The following is an 18484-nucleotide window of genomic DNA, read 5'->3' on the forward strand; positions in this document are numbered from 1 at the left end:
GTAAATAATTTGAAATGACCCCACACTGTATATTTTATGTAGGTACTTAGGTTAGGAGCCAGGCTTTGCTCTCACTGGATGACCAGATGGCCTAGTGGTTAGAGAACCTGACTACGAAGCTTGAGGTCCCGGGTTCGATTCCCGTGTCGGGGCAGATATTTATATGAAAAATACAAATGTTTGTTCTCGGGTCTTGGGTGTTTAATATTTATATAATTATATTTATCCGTTGCTTAGTACCCATAACACAAGCTTTGCTAAACTTACTTTGGGACTAGGTCAATGAGGGCTATCGTTTTTTGTCTCACTAGATGGCGCACTGTTGCGTGAGGTTTTTAAGTATGGCTTTCAAAGTCTGTTATTACGGGCGTGAAAGCAAAGTTTAGATTAAAATCATATTTAATACACCTTAAAACCGTACCATAAAAATATTGAGCATGCCACAGTGTTCCATAGTCCCCGTTTTGTTCGGAAAAAAGGGAGGACAAAGGTTTCCGAAAGACACAACTGTCTCAAAACACAGACATTCATTGCCCCGGAACGCATATTTGCCATAATTAATTTCAGATATTTCAAAATATTCACAAAATTATTCTAATTATAAATAAACCCGCGTAGCTCACCCAAAAACTATGAGATTTGACATTTCGGAGACCTCACGCTACACTAGCGCCTCTAGTGGTGAATTCATACGCGATAGCCCTCATTTGTGTGAATTGTCCCGTGATATTTATTTATTTATTATTATTTATTTACTGGATATTCATGGATTCCTACAGATTTGGTTCGGAATGGGTACAGTGGCCTCTTTACCATATGTTTCCACTGTAACAACGAACGTGAAAAATTTACAATACCAAGGATTGATCAATGGGTACTTGGTTACCAATCCAGTAGAAAGTTACCATGCACAATGGGAAGACGAGCCGCGGGGAGGAACGGGAGCGCGCCGTCGTGGCAACCGCGCGTGCGCGCTGCGATCGATCTCCAAATACCTACCACACGCTTTTTCAATACTGTCGAAAATCTCAGACGTTAAAGCTTAATAAGTATTCGGATTTGGGTAGCGAAAATAACCACTTTATTGATGAAATACTTATACCTTTGAAATACTACCTTTTGAGAAAACGCAGTAGTTTTTTTTTATCAATAATTATAGGTACTAAAATCAAGGGCTCATAAAGGTCGATTAATGAAAAATGATAGTTTTCAAAAAAACATTTTATATAAATGCGTGTTAAATAAAAGAGTTTGGAAAACGATAAAACTATCGACTTTTTCATACTAATCGTACCTATTATGTTAGCTTAATTAATGAATAAAGAGGCGTACTCAAATCCAAATTCAAGGCCCTACTTGAAGAACCACTGCCAATTTTATTGTGTGTATGCATGCAGGGCCGATAATACAGAATGAAGTATCGACCCTCCTGCTGCTTTTTTGCTTCGAGTACCTACAAAGTACATTCCTTAACAAAAAAAAAACGTCAGATTGGAAATTAAAACAATATACAGCAAATATCTTTGTAATTTGGAATTACTGCATGCATGTTTACGTCCGCCGCAAAATTTAGGCATTTATCCAATTAAACTTATAAAACCCATATTGTATTATGTACCTACGCTCTTTTTACTTCATGTCCATACATATACCTTCCGCCGCCTAACTTTGCCTAAAAGTTCATTGCCCCGACTAGTACCACAAAAACTATAAAGGTATAATTCCAATAATTGAATAGGCACTATACCGTTAAGTGATTCGAACACAATCCGGGAGTAACGTAAAGACGTCGCATAAAAAATGTATCTCAAAAATGCGTCAAAACTGAGTATTAAGTAATGAACTTTTAGGCAGATTTATATAGCGCGTGGTATATCAAAATTCAGCGCAACGCGTTGCACAGAACACCGCTTCAGTAAGAAGGTTGTGCCGTGTGAACTCACTTTAATAGGAACTTTATCAGTGAAGTACTTTACTGATGTAACAAAAGATCACACGCGTGACAGGCGGTGTCCACCGTGATGTGCGGTTATAAGTGATCGATCAACGATGGCAATGTACCGCTACTCGCATGATATTTCTCTCGCCGTCTAAATGAGGCTTGTTGAGTACCATACCAGATCTTTCTGTCCTAACTCATACGCATAGAACTACCATAGCTCTATGCTTACGAGTTGCTAGTTAAAATGTCAACATGAGGGTAGAAAATAGTCCGAATGACACAAGCCGGCGAACTGTACGAGGTTTATTCTCTTACATCGTCTTGCCACTATCGTGTGTGAGCACGTGTTTTGTTACGTTGTTTTGTTATTTTTTTTAATTTTAGTCAACCAATTTTTAACCGATTTCTTTTGTCTGCCAACAGGTACATCTGGTTATCACCAGTGCTATCGCACTCGATGGCTATGACGAACATTTTTAAACCAAGCTGATTGGTAAGTTTTACGATTGCATATATAGTTTTATTCTTAGTTAAGTTAATTGGTGTGCAATAGGTATGATACTACGATGTTACTCAATTGCTCAAGCGAATTTTATCAGTGTTCTTTTGTTTAATTTGTATTGCGATGTGTGCTAAGCTGTGTCATATTATTATTTTGTGCGCGCCTTTTACGTTAAATAAATACTATAGTGTTATTGTGTTACGCGTTAACGGGCGGTTTAATAAGGTTTTTTCTCTGTTGTTACAGAAACTCTTTTGAACTAGTGGTGTTTCGCACGCTGACGAATCGGTGGTAGCCAGACCGGATGTACGGTCGCACCGCAAAAACATGGCCGACATATTTATTCCCAAAAAGGTAATTACTTTTATTTTGTATTTACTACCTTAATTTTACTTTATTTTTAAGATTGTTTAAACGATAAGTTTTATTTTAAGTGTTCGACTATGCGAAGTGTTTGCTATGCGATATGAATTACTTCTACGAGCAATGTTTACCTGTAATTAAACAGTACTTTCAGAATTATGAATCTTCACTACATAACTTAATTTCCTTCCTATGACTTCCAAAAAGTACTGATGAAAATGTTTCTGAAATAAGACAATACAAATGATAATTTTCTCTCCGTAAGCCGGTCCTTGTTTATTCTTTACCCTCGAATCGACTGGACCGCTAAAAAATATCATCGCTATTTCATTTATTTCTTTCTGCTGCGATTGTATTATTTTTAGATGTAATTGCTGGCGTGAAACACAGACAAAAGCAAATTATTTGAATGGGTTTTGTAATAAATTTCGACAGCCCCGCAACACGAGAGGCGGCGGGGAGACGCGCCGGCGCAGGCGGCCGGCGGGATGCTCAGGTAGGTTCACGATAACCTGGATCATTCCGTACCTTATTGACTAACAACAAAAGACATATATCAAGTAATTCTAATCCTACTATCAAATTAAATGAATCATGATCTACCGTGGAACGTTTTCAAAGAAAATTTGACAGTCCCCCTTTGCCGTCTTTGTCTGACAATAAAATGATTATGTCACTTACTTTGACAACGTTTTGGTTCTGCGATGGGTCAGGGATTAAATGGTTCGATAATACACCATGTTCTAAAAATGAACTACAATATTTCACTTAATGGTTGGGCCAATTCGACTAAACAGCCCTGTCAAAGTATTTTATAATAGGAATTTTTGTTTGAGTATGTTTCCGAACATTGGTGGCGAAAGATCTTTACATAACGTGCTCAAATACGCCCAACTATTTGATGTTATATTCCAGAATAATTGTATAACCAGTGATCGGAATAGGTAGAGCTAATTTACCTAAAGTTCGTGGAACAGAGGCAAAAAGTGGAGATTTCCTTAGACCGAATATTTTTTTCGGGACAATTGGTCCCGGTTTTGGACATCGTTTAATAATTAAATATATTAAAATAAATGGCGTAAACGTACTAGGAATGGTTTTTACAAATAAATAAATTAAATAAAAATCGGCCGAGTATAATATACTTCAGTCAGTTAAGACAAGAAGTTCATTTCTAATTCGGGCGAAAGTTAAAGCTAGTAATCAAATAATTCTATAGGAAGGACTTCTTTGGTTTAATAAAAAACAAATGACATTTTTAAAACATATTTTTATTGTAAAAACAAAGTAAGAAACCCAACGTAAACTGACATCGAGCTCAATATTAATTATGAAACTTAGTACTTACTCTATACTCCGTTTATTTTAATGTTTGAATTAACGGTCAAATTGTAACACGTTTCTTGGTATTTTGAACACAAATGGACTAAAATTACCTACATGTACAATTATTAGCGGTATGTATCATTTCTTTATTATAGAAATTAACACAATTTTAAATAGTTTAATTTAAAGACGTGCAAATTTTACAGTTAAGTTTAAAATGTTAAAATGAATGGAGTATAAGAACGCATAAGTATAATCAGAATACTTTGTCCGTTAATGTTGAAAGTTGTCTCTTTACTCCGAATCGTCGTTACAGTATCGTCAACGGAGTATTCAGTTCGATCGCATGATTTATTTTGTTTCGAAGAATTAAAATAAATAATCATGAGTTTTTTCATATTTTCAATGTCATGATTTTTTTTTATACTTACTTAAAATCCATTTATTACATTTTTGTAAAAAACTGATTTAGATCATATTGACGAGTACTACAAAATGATCCAAATTTCATTAAAGGCTTTATAAAGATCTAATTTATCTTTAACTGACTCATTCCACATATTTGACGAAGCAAGGATTGTTCTGAGCTGGTGTTCTTCGGAGACAGTCAAAATAAAATAGTAGCTAGAAACCCCGATCTCGACGTTTTAAGAGATATTTGTGATGATATAACAAAAGGATTGAATGTAGAAAAACAATCATTGTCATATTACAAATACGCACCCATAACATCAATTGATGTTGAAAGGTACTTCTCCATCCAAGTATAATAATAATTGTAGATGTAGGTATTTTTAGTCCATCAATTCCGTCAATTGACCCGTCAATGCAAACCTTAAGATAAACGGAGTATAGAGTTAGTAGTAAGTTTCAAAATTAGTATTGAGCTCGATGTCAGTTTACGTTGGGTTTCGTACTTTGCTTTTACAATAAAGATATGTTTTAAAAATGTTTTTATAAAACCAAAAAAGTCCTTCCTATAGAATTATTCGGCTTCGCCCGTATTAGAAATTAACTTCTCGTCTAACTGAACTGTTGTATATTATGCTCGTCCAATTTTTATTTAATTTATTTATTTGTAAAAACCATTCCTAGCACCTTTATGTCATGTATTTTAATATATTTAAACGATGTCCCAAACCGGGACAAATTGTCCCGAAAAAAAATTTCGATCTGGAAGTATCCACTTTTCGTGTCTGTTCCACGACCTTTGTGTAAATTATCTCTACCAATTCCGATCACTGTGTATAACAGTACCTATATATCTTGTCTTTTTTTAAGATGAGAAAATTATAATTGTAAACAAAATACAAAATCAATACATGCTTACAATTATAATACAATAGGTACTACATTTTTAAATTGCGAGTACTTTTTCTTCTTCAAAACGAGTATGAGTTAGCAGCACAAAGTTTTCATCTTACAACTTGATTATATAGGCAACTAATAGCTTTCAAGTCGTGTTTATAAACATTAAACATACCTAGGTATTTTGTTATCACGAACTTATTCGTATAAGATAGGCAGGTAAGAGTAAATAGAAATTCTTGGTATATATTTCATAGATTTTTGACTTAATGATGCGAAAAGAATTTTATTTAAATGGCTTGGAATTACACTTGGATTTGCATATAAAATTTAATACACAATTGATTCAAAGATTTACTAAAATGATTACCTATGTGTTCAATGAAAATAATTTTGTTACCATTTTACAAAGCAGAATTAAATAATTTATTTATTTTCTAGATTTTTCCCGCGACGTCATACGCAAACGCAATATAGTAAAACTCACCTATGCCCCTTTCGGGGAATATGTAAAAAAAAGTAAAAATTTATATTGTTAGCTATCAATTTTGCGATTCCAAATTTTCATCCCATTTTTTAAATCCTTTAGGGATTGATTTCAAAAACAATGTAAGGCATTTAAGATCTCTATAGCTACAATTTAAACGCATTTCTACCATTTTGGGGATGATATCGAAATATTTTATGTATGAATCTGCTTGAAAAATTATTAGGCTTGCAATTTTTTTACGAGTAGGTAACTACTCCTTTCTAAATGAAAATTAAACGCTTTTCTCTACGAGTATGTATTTCCGACTTTATTTTTTTAACAGATTTACAGGTGATTGTTATGTTCTAATTCTAATTTCCTTAGGTTGTGTTTTACATCATTTGTTAATAGGTATACTGCGTTTCTCCATGTTATTTAATTTGATTTAGATTATGCGGTTAAGTGACTTAATATTGTGGTTTGTGAGTATGTAAACCATATTTAACGAAGTCGAATCGAAAATTTCGAAAATTGTTTGCTCGTGTTAAGTTTTCTTAAAAATATGTCAGATGAACACTGAACGATAAACATAAATTTGAATAATGTGAACTTTCAGTAGTATAAATACTTTTAATGTATCTAGATAAAAACAAATGAAATTAACAGCAGGGCTACTACGAAACTCGAAACTCGAAGTTCGTATCGTACCGTCCCTCTCACTCTCGTATTAAATAGTATAAGTGTCAAAAGGAACGCACGACACGAACTTCGAGTTTCAAGTTTCGTAGTAGCCCTTAACATAAAAAATTACTTTCAGTTGTATTTTTAGTGTTCATTTGTTTTCGATATATCGGTTCGACTATGTTAGTCATAGAGCTCTTTTTCACCGGGACACCATGGTGTCGCCACAAGCAACGTAGGTAATCAATCATACACTGATATCGCGGCGACAAACCGTCGTCTCCGAGTCAGTTCCCATACATGTCAAGTAAATATATAATATGTATGTATGTGTATAGATACGGCGGACGTCGTCATGGCGTTCTGGTGAAACGTGAGACAGCCCTTTATGTTTAAGTATTATTATTTGTCACAGTGTTAATATACTTATTATGTTTAGAAAAGATACATTTTTTTACTTTTTTTTAATCTTTGAGACCATTGTTTTTGTCATAGCGATTGGATTTGTCTACTTACAGAATTTTTAAGTTTAAGTTGTTAATTATATAGCTGATTTTAGGTGTAAAAACTTTATACCAAAATAATGAAAATAAAAAAATATAGGTATATTAAAAAATAGTAGCTAAACTTAAGTACCTTACCTTATAGGCTTCTATCACTCTTGCTGGCTCGTATTGTGGCACCGACTTCAAACAAATAAGTACTTAGTATGTTATTTTCGTGGTTGTTTGGAGTTGTTTTAATTATTAGCACCGCGACATTGGTCGCGGGTAGTCCTAACCGGCCCTGCGGCCACGTAGCTAGGAGCTGTTTCATGCTCCTTTACATTTTTTCATAATTTAAATATTTTACGAAACCTTCATGACATTGAGTTTGAAAAAGTATAAAATTTTACTAGTTTTCAAAAGTTATAAGACGTATAGTAAATAAAAACGCATATTAAAATAAAAAAAAACCGTAACTGCGCGCGGTATAGCTATTATGAGTACTCAGTCAAAAGTCAAACTAACTCATCAATAAAAGATTCTGTAAAATTAAAAAGCAGCCGATACCAGATTAAGAGCATACAAATTGGTGCCGATGACGTTATTTTGTGATTTAGAAATAATCGTAAAATTAAATTTAATTTGTAAATGCCAATATTATGCTATACTTAGTACCTAGTATCTAGCTTTGCTCGGGCTAAAACTCGTAATAAGCGTTTTCCCAGAGATAAGACCAAGCTAGATCGATGTGTCATCCCCAAAAACCCCTACATTGGCTACATACCAAATTTCGACGAAATCGTTGGAGCCGATTATATTGAGGTCGAACCTATTTTCTCTGAGGTCGAACGACTATTCACTTTTTTTGCAAAAAAAAAATGGAAGCCCAATAAATGCTACATAAATCATCGCTCTCTTAGAAATTCCAACATTGCCGAACACACCAATTTCCCCCAACAATAAATGGAAATAAACATTCAATATCAAAACTCAAGTTTTCGCGACTTCCAAACCGCAGCGGCTTTGTTTTTGTCTTAAAATAACAAAACACCCTTATTCATAAAAAGTTACAAACCTTTTACAGCCATAGCTTTTAACCGTTTATGAAGTATTTTCCGGCTTTGCGAATTTGTTGAAGGTTTACGAGTTAAGTACTTAACAATACATTTATTTATAGGTAGGTACCATCTGGGTCGAAAGTTATTTCCGCAAACAAAACACGAAAATCAAAACAAAGCGGTAAATTTTAAATTAAACACACGTAATAACTGAACGACAAGGTGCTGATAAAACTGTTGTCGGTAAATAGTGACTGATACCAACAAGGCGGCAACAGATAGTGATTCAAACGTGACGTATCAGATTGAGTCAAAAATACAATCTCTTCTCATGATCTGATTTATAAAACTTGAGGTTACTGGTTTGTTGCTCGATCCTGATCCGAGAAAAAATACAATTGTTTTCTCTTGAGTTATGGCGGTTTAACATGTATTTAAGTGTGTCTTTCTGTTGCCCAGTTCCCGCAGTGGCTTAGGTACTTTGGGAGTAGGTCGATGAGGGCTAAAAGACAGGCGGAATATCGCTAGTATCGTTTCATGAGGTTTATTGACGTTACGGTCTTGCATGCAATTAGCTCATTTAGTTATTAGCAGAGATGGGCCGAATGTGCTTTGAACCGAATACAAACTTTGGCCGAACATTCGGTTTAAATAAAAAAAATCGGCCGATTTTCAGCCGAACTTCGGTTCAATAATAACTTGCCTGCAGTAAATTTAAAATACGAGTAGATAGATAAGAAAGATTGTCAAATTTTATTATTTAAAACCCCCTTTATTAATTAACAATACTTAACGTTTTTAGTTAGTCAAAACTGTAAACCAAATTTTTTTTGTTAATTCAATTTACGATTTGTAATCAAGATGTTTATTAAGGAAATAGGTACTAAGGTACTAAGTTTATTTTATTTTTGTTGCATATTTACTGATATGACAAACATATTTGCTTTTAATTTCAGTCGAAATAGTACTTTCTAAACTGTCTTCTTCTCTTTTTCTAGTGCCGAATGTTCGGCATTTAAACCAAATTTCGGGGAAATGCTTAAATAGAATGTAAAACGAATTTCGGCCCATCCCTATTAGCCAATCGCAAGCAAGACCGTAACGTAAAAAAAACCTCACGATACTAACGCCATCTAGCGATATTTCGCCCGTATTTTTACCCCTTATTGGTGTCCTTTGTCCAGTCAAATAAATAAATATCACGGGACAATTCACACCAATTGACCTAGTCCCGAAGTAAGCTTAGCAAAGCTTGTGTTATGGGTACTAAGCAACGGATAAATATTATAGATAGATACATACTTAAATACATATTAAACACCCAAGACCCGAGAACAAACATTCGTATTTTTCATACAAATATCTGCCCTGACACGGGAATCGAACCGGGACCTTAAGCTCCGTAGTCAGGTTCTCTAACCACTCGGCCATCTGGTCGTCCACTGATATTTATTTATTACTAACTTTTGCCCGCGACTTCGTCCGAATCGAATATTAACTTTGGGAATTATTTAATTTATTTAGGATACCTATTCTGCCAATAGTACATAGAAACTTGTAGAAGTACGGTTTACAGAAAATAACCTATTTTAATACATTGCCATAAATATAAACGAATTTTTATTTGTTCTTCCATCCATCTATCCATGCGATGTTCTTTTGCAGGTAGCCACATTTTAGCAATACGATGTGTAGTCTACCCTGCCAACACAAAAGGACTAATTGGGATGCACCAAAAAAAAATAACCTAAAGTTTTTATTTTATTTTTTGGAAAGAATAGGATATTTTAAGACACCATTTTCATTGATTTTGAATTTGGATGAGTATTTAATTTTTTATATATTTTTTACGAAATAGTTTTATTTATTTCTCTTCTTTTAGCTTCGATTATTCATATGTTTGTTTAATGGTGTGATAGTAAATATATATATTTTTTATTAAAATCTGATATTTAAATTCTTTATTATTTACTTGTAACGTAGTAATTTAATAATTTAATTTGCAAAAATACATTGGAAATACTCGTATACATTTCGGACTTTACGATAAATGACAACTGTTTAAAGCCGGGTGCGCATCATGTGATTAAAGTTCTATCTTTGTCACTCTTTGCTATTATAAGCAGGACAGGAACATTTCAAACTGTCTATTGGCTTAAGAGTGTAGACCTGCTTTATAACTGCCTTTGTGACGGGACACTGCAGGGGTCGAATGAGGGTCATTACTTAAATTTTGTTTATTTAATTCAGTTATCACATTTTTGAAATCTGATTTCTGAAAACGCTTCACAAAGCCTATTTCTCCAAATGGTTTTCGATTTATTATGTGTTGTCAAAAATTGGGACATCCCAATTCTTTATAGTGAACCCTTGACATCTTACGTCCTTTATTGGAAGTTAGGAGGGTAAGATTATAATTAAGGCGGCATTTTTACTAAGCATAGCTACACATATTTCCGATAAATATATTATAGTAATTTGTGTGGAATTCCTTAAGAACTTTCATCCCCATATTTTCAAGTAAAAAGGTCGAAATTTGAAAAGCGCTGGAACAAATGTTTTCTAGGGTTCTGTACCTCAAAAGGAAAAAATTGAACCCTTTCCGAACCCGTCCGTCTGTCTGTCAAGACCCTTTATCTCGTAAACGCGCAGAGTATAGGTATCGAGTTGAAATCAAAACCCTAAACTCAGGTCAATAGCCCCGAAAGCTGTGAAAAAATAAAACCTCTAAGTCAAGGCAATCAAAAGCTACAGTCATTGAAAAGGTGTTTACATACAAATCGCCTTAACAGAAAAAGTTATAGGGTACTTCCGGCTGTCCTAGAAACTTGTAATTTTGCATGAAGGTAACTCTTATAGCACAATAAATAAGAAAAATGTGAAAATCATAATTTTTTCATTTTTGACTGTCTATGTCAATAAGCCTTCTAAAATGACCCCACATTGCGTACATTTTGCTTATGAGCTTAGAAGGCTCTGCTAAACACTGCATCATTCCCTTTGCTAACATCCCCTCGCAGGTAAAAATTTCAAAAACGCTTGAACAAATATCTATTTATTTATTTTTTATAAGTACCCAAATACCAAGTTTCATGAACCATCGATTTATCGTGGACAATGACGATCTTCCATAAAAAATTTCATCCCCTATTTCACCCCCTCACAGGAAGGATTTTTAAAAACGCGCGAACAAATGTATGTTTATTTCTTATCACGGGCCCAAATGCCAAGTTTCATAAAGAACCATCGATTTGTATCTTAGAAAATGACGATCTTCCATATAAACTTTCATCCCCTTTTTCACCCCCTCATAGGAAGAAGTTTTAAAAACTCGCGATCAAATATCTATTTATCTATTTTCACGTGCCGAAATGTAAGTTTAATAAAGATTCATCCATTTATCTTCGATAATGATGACCTTCCATATAAATCATCCCCTATTTCATCCCCTCACAGGTAGAATTTTCAAAAAAGCTCAAACAAATATCGACTTATTTCTTCTTAAGTGCCTAAATGTCAAGTTTCATGGTTTTATCTTCGACAGCGACGAACTTCCATCATATAAACTTTCATCCCCTTTTTCAACCCCTTAAAGCCTCTTTTTTGCAATAAAAGATAGCCTATGTTCTTGCCCAAGGTTCTATTCTATCTCTGTACCAAATTTCATCAAAATCGGTTCAGCGGTTTAGGCGTGAAAGCGTAACAGACAGACAGACAGAGTTACTTTCGCATTTATAATATTAGTATGGATAGTATGGATTTACGAGTGGTTTACTTTCGACTTGTTATAAATTATTTATTAGAACGCTACGATACTTATTAAAAAAATATTATTTTCCCAGCTACGAAGGTACCTACATTTTGCTCTGACTCTCACTTAGATATTATTAATACCTATTGCTGCAGAGATAAGCTTACAAATACGAGCACTCGTACGTTTACCTAAGTAAGTAGAAAATTACAGCTCCAATTGATCTTATCATTAAGTCGAAAAATAAATTTCCTTGTAATTCCGTAGCAATACATAGGTACACGGATATTTACTACATTACGAGTATTATCGAATTAGTATTTTCGAAAGATGTCATTTCAAAAATAAATCCTACACTGCCTAATATAATTTGTTCTTTGAGAGCTATCTCCAGCGCACGATTTCCACTTATTCCTTTTGTTCGATTTTAGGTTTCCTGATTAAATTACTGACCAATCATTTCGCGTTATCCACCTCATCTAATGTATAAAGTAACTAGAAACTCCCCAGTACGAGTACTTCACCGTTGTTTAGATACCTATACATGTAAGGTAAACGCTAATGACCAATAGATAACATCCTGCCCTCAACACTAATGCTAATGAATGATATAAGATTAAAGATGCCAACTATTGGGACAGTGTCGAGCACTCGTACGTTTACCTTAATTTATACAAGATGTCTTCGAATGTTTTTTAGTAGGTATTTCAACAGATAGTTGGGTTCTTCGTTAAAGGAGTGACTCAAAATTAAATCAAAAATTCCAATGATAATAAACCTTTATAGGGATGATCAGTCAAACTCACCCATTAATTACCTGCTGAAATATTCCGATTCAGTTGTAAATGCACGGTATAAAAAAGGAGCAGTATTTGGTCTCTGCAGCGTCCTTGATATAATAACCTACGCCGGCTCAGTACACAAACGCGATAGGGCTGCCTACTCTACTAACTGTCACTCTTCAGTTATGTATTTAAAATAGGGAAAGGATTAGGAGATATTTAAAGATAGACAAAGTACTTAGGGGCTGTTTCACCATCCATTGATGAAATTTATCTGACGGATAAATATTATGCCGTCTCTGTTTGTTTTGTTCGAAGGGCTCGGAGACGGCATAACATTTATCCGGCAAATAAAATTAATCAATGGGTGGTGAAACATAAATGACAGAATAATATCAAACTGTTACTAGGCACGAGGGTGGTGATGTGACACCATGCATTGAACTGAATCGATTAACGAAGTGAATGAAGTTTATTTATTTTAACTTTATTAAACCACAGGTCTTGAATCTACTGTTATTTTGTGGTATTTTTTGCTGCAGTTTTTACTTCGTATTTACAGTTTACAGTGTCGACTGAGCTCCGTTGACGCGGAGGTCATATTTCTGTGTGTTTTTGGCCCTCCGGGCCGATGCAAACTTAACATAACCTAAAACTACCCTACATATTATTTCTGAGACTTAATGAAGTATGGACGTGCCAGATCAACCAATTTTGTTGTCGTTATTATTATGATTCTGCACGTCACCACTCCGCATAGCCTAAATGGAAGCATACCTCAAACTTATATCAAGCTGAAATATTTAGTACATTGTGTCTTAAGGGCGGTAAACAAGGAATTACGAACGAGAGTCTATTAGAAGCCCGAAGTCGAAGACTGAGGGCTTAAATGAGTCGATGTTCGTAATTCTAGTACCGCCCGTGCGACATAAAATGTTTTTCATCACATTTGCGAGTAAAATTGTATATTTGTAAAAGAAAAACTAATATTTCTTCAAAAATTGCCGATACCGCTGACTACGCTCTTGGCAGCGCCAGCCTCCGCGCCGCCCCACCCCACGCAGCATGTGCCCGACGTGCGCGCGCCGCGCTCCTGCACGCCATGCAGTATCACACTCATTTACCGACCTTGGGCTTCATGACAAGAAAATTAGTACGGGCAATGACTCATTTACCGACCACGGGTTTCATGACAAGCACATTAAGGTCGAGGGTTTTATTTGGGGGATTGCAACCAAGGTAGCCTGCAAGTTACGACACTGTTTACGAGCAAGTGTGATGAAAAATATCAAATACTCAGATCTGCTACCCAGTAAAGCAGTGAAAAAAACAAATTTCTGAGTGAATGAAATCAAAAGATCGTCATTAAATAAAGTGTTTCCATGCAAATTGTCCCAGAGAATCAAAACTTTTAGGGTACTTCCAGTCGTCCTAGATACTTGAAATTTGGTATGAAGGTAGCTCTATATCGATGGTGGAAGTCTTAATTGAGTAAGGGACAAAATGCTACTTTTCAGGAGAGCGAAAAGAAGTTTTTGGTAATTTTCAAACCTCACAGCATTGACCAAATGTTTAACTTAGCAGGACGTTATAATTACGTAAAATCTTGAATTTTCTTGCTTTTCAACGTGATACTATAGACATTTTCGTAAAAGCTTAATAAGAAAAATAGCTGTCCCTTACGCCCGTGACATACGGGTGTCATAGCCCCTTACACCCATAAACCGTAATAAATAAATAATGTAGTAACCGATTTTTGGTCTTATAGGACATTTTATATTTTATTTGCTACATATTTGACGTAAGTTCCTGTATAAAAAATTAAAAAAAAATAGTGAATAACTCAAAGAACCACTTTAATTATTTAAAATAACGCTTAACAGCCATATTTTGCACGTCCCTTAAAAAATATGTAATTTGTAACATTTTCTTTAAATGGACATTATAAGTTAAAAGTTAAATAAAACTCTAATAAATTTTATAAAGTTTTAAACTTTCGTGATTCTCACTCATAGTCAAAAATACCACCAACGGGACTTATCACGCTAACACACCACACACAGTAATATTTACCTCGACGTTTCGGCAACATTGCAGTGGCCGTGGTCACGAGTAGACTGAAGTGTGGGGTGTCAAGTCTGCCTAGCAGCGCGAGTCCTTCGAACTACCCGCACTTGATCACTAAGAGTACCAGCACTCGTATCACTAACTACCCGCACTTGGTGATTTTTATTTGTCACTCCATCACACCGACTCACAACACTCATCCCGACGTCGACACTTATTAATAACAGGATTCCACGAAGATGAAAGCTTATATCCATCGTCCCGGTTGACATTTTTATGCTTTTTTTATTTCAACTGCTTCACGTACCATTCTTGAGTAGAAATGACGTTCCGTGGACAGAATTTTGGGATTGTGAAGCTCAATCCAGTGGTTTGGCCCGACTCCTACAAATGCTCGGCTATGGCTGACTTGTTTGTTTATAGCTGAGAGGGTCAAGGAAGATATTGCAGCTGTTAAAAACCGCCAAGTAAATAAGTTTTTATCCCGGAAAATAGCATAGTTACGGGGGGTAGCGATAAACGAACTGATGATGTTGTTGATGACGATGATGATGAAATGATTTTCACTACCACCACTGGCGTACTAACTCTGCTTGCTTGCATTATTGCTTACATGCTTACTTGCTTGCTTGCATGCTTGCTTGCATGTTTGATTGCATGCTTGCTTGCACTATTTCTTGCACATTTGGGAGTATTCTTGCTTGATTTGTTGTTTGCATGCATGCTTGCCTTCTGGCTTCACGCTTGCTTGCATGCATGTTTGCACTATTTATGCTTCCTCTAACACACTGATTGCAGCTGTGAGGGAGTGGGACGCCAGCCCGCTTCATGAGCGCTGGAGGAGATACCATAGACCGGTCATCGCGGGATCGGGGTAACCCGCGATGTTCATCTAACCCAGGGCAATAAAATTGCATGTTTGTTGATTTGATTGACAAAATTACATGCTCACTTGCAAGCTTGCTTAGGTGGTTGCTTACATGCTAGCTTGCTTGCTTGCTTACATGCTTACTTGCATGCTTTCTTGCACGCTTGCTTGCACTATTTCTTGCACATTTGGGAGTATGCTTGCTTGAGTTGTTGTTTCAATCACTACAAGTTCTAAAACCATCTGTTTTGATGCCTCCTACGACCTAACATTAACAAGGTATTTTAATGAACTAAACGAAGCAAGCAAGGTATTTTACTTTAAGTGCCCCTTACACCCATAAAGTAACCTCAATTTTTAAAATGTCTGTTTGTTACTGTCCTTACGACTAACAATTTACTCTAGTTTTAGCTTTTGATGTCCCTTACGCCCATAAGAGTATTCCTTATTTTATAAGTTGCTGTTGTTTAAGTGCCCCTTACGACGTACCAATTACACCTTTTTTTTAAATGTCTGTTTGCTACTGCCTCTTACGACCGACAATTTACTCTAGCTCTTGCTTTTTATACCCCTTACGCCCATAAAAGTATTTCTTATTTTATAAATTGCTGTTTTTTAATGTCCCTTACGACGTTCCGATTATACCATTTTTAACCCTCAACATACATAATTAATTATACAGGCCAATTATTATTATGTATGCATCATCATCTCGGCCTATATACGTCCCACTGCTGGGCACACAGCTTAAAATAAACAAAGTAGCTAAGAGAAATTTACCTCAACATCCTTGACTGAAATTCCATTACGGAAATGTTAGCTCGACGTCAAGCCATTAGGGGATCCATCAACTTAATCTTCTTTTTTTGTTTTGCTTTTGGCATCTTATAAAAAAATACGCGCGTTGACAAAGAACAAACGTAGGCAATCAAATACGTCCTCCGTGTTTGACGTGTCTGGCACGACTGACCGAATGTGCAATGCGCAAACGCTCGGCGCGTGGAAGGTAGGTAGACGCGTTAGTATTTTGATGTTAGGTACAAGAAATAGGTACAGGCGGTAAGGTTACGCCCAACAACTTCTTGCTTTTTATCTTATTCGTTATAAAATGTTGGGGTGTAAAGGGCAATGAAACAATAATTGACCCATACGCCCTTTTATTATATTTGTTGGTTTTTTTTTTAACGACATGAGCCGAGTCGTAAAGGACATATGAGACTGCCACAGCCCTTACGACCCAAATATTAAAAAAATAATACATTTACGCCATTATTTCAGCTCAAATATTTTATATCATGTCCCTTAAGCTATTTTATTTTAAAATAATAAATGTTGATAACAGCAAAAGTAAGGGGCGTATCGTAACTTGAATACTACCAATCGACAGAGAAAAAAAAACTCTAATTTTCTATGTTTAAAAGTGATTTTCGGTATTTTGTCCCTTACGCCAATTGAGACTTCCACCATCGATATAACTAACACAACCAATAAATAGCTGAAGTTCTTAATTTATTGTAATGTACATTTTGTATAAATCTTAATTAAGTGCAGGTCGGACCCACAGACCAAAATTTCGCACCGTAGTACCGTCATATTATGATTGACCAAAAGTAGGTATCAGAAAAACACGTTTCATCTATATATGCGCCCCATTAAATTTTTATTTGATATAGTGACCAAGGTAATATACACTCTAGTGAAAATTTCAGGTCCCTCAGTCCTGTGATAAAGCGATGGATAGACGGACGGACGGACGGATGAGTGAGAGCAATAGAGCTCCATTTCAACCCTTTGGGTACAAGCACCCTAAAAAGCAATGAGCATTTTCTAAGGGCAGACAGCAAAAATGAAATTTTTAGTAATATAATAATTTTGATAAGCTCCCTGTACGTAAGTTTTATAGGTATTAAGGTGTATAAATTCATAAGTCGCGCTCACCATCGTAGAAGATTGATGCTTGTTTACATAGTCGGACTGTGCAAATATGATTAACGGAGTATCTATGTCTATTCGTCGGCGCTTTACCAATTTGATCAATATTTTGTTTTGAACACTAACCCAATAGTGGCCAATAATATCAAGGTAGCAATTACGAACAGGTATAGCTTAGCATAATAAGTTCGTTAGGTATTTCTCATAGCCATCACAAACAGCTTACAATGTGTTTCGATAAAAACTAAAAACACAAATTACTCTTGTAGGTAGGTTTTATTCTGCCGCCGCTTTCGTAAAAATCAGGAATGTCTGAAGAATACGCCGCATCAAATTTATCAGAACGTTTGGTTTTCTAAACACAATTTCTCTAGTACCCAACTAGTTGACCACAAATCATCACTACTTTGAAAAATCTCAATCAATAAGTACAGTCACTAGCACCAATATCTGACACAACAAGCGTGCATAAATATCTGATACGACTCTATTTCTAGGGCCGGAAGGACGTGTCAGATATTTTTGCACGCTCCGCTGTGGTAGATATTAATGCTGGTGACTGTACGTCAACAAAGTTGAACTTTGACATAATGCTCATATAGTGCACTCAGAAAAATTATCCATTTTGATATACGAGTTTTTTTTTAAAGTAGTGACGTAATGTAATATAGGTTACTCACTAAGCTTTACATGACTTCAACAATTTTTTTAAACAAACTATTACTGAACCTGACCAGTAGGTTCATAAAACAGTAGGAAATCTCTACTTACAAAGTATCGCTTTACTTTTGTTTGCTGGTGTAGTTTCCCCCAGATTTGCTTTGGCTTTGTAGGTACAGTCACCAGCATTAATATCTACCATAGCGGAGCGTGCAAAAATATCTGACAGGTCCTTCCGGCCCTAGAAATAGAGTCGTGTCAGATATTGGTGCTGGTGACTGTACTTAGGT

General features: G+C 35.4%; 1 protein-coding gene across 2 annotated transcripts in view; it reads left to right on the forward strand.

Annotated features, from left to right (window-relative positions):
* Positions 1 to 18484, forward strand: part of LOC141433996 (uncharacterized) — a 50678-nt gene that overhangs the window by 21294 nt on the left and 10900 nt on the right. For both annotated transcript variants that reach the window (XM_074096188.1, XM_074096196.1), the window contains 3 exons: positions 2366 to 2435; positions 2691 to 2798; positions 3243 to 3303. The gene's annotated coding sequence lies outside the window, so the exon portion shown is untranslated. The remainder of the gene's footprint in view (positions 1 to 2365; positions 2436 to 2690; positions 2799 to 3242; positions 3304 to 18484) is intronic.

Source organism: Choristoneura fumiferana, chromosome Z (genome assembly GCF_025370935.1).
Source record: "Choristoneura fumiferana chromosome Z, NRCan_CFum_1, whole genome shotgun sequence".
NCBI classification, from domain to species: domain Eukaryota; kingdom Metazoa; phylum Arthropoda; class Insecta; order Lepidoptera; family Tortricidae; genus Choristoneura; species Choristoneura fumiferana.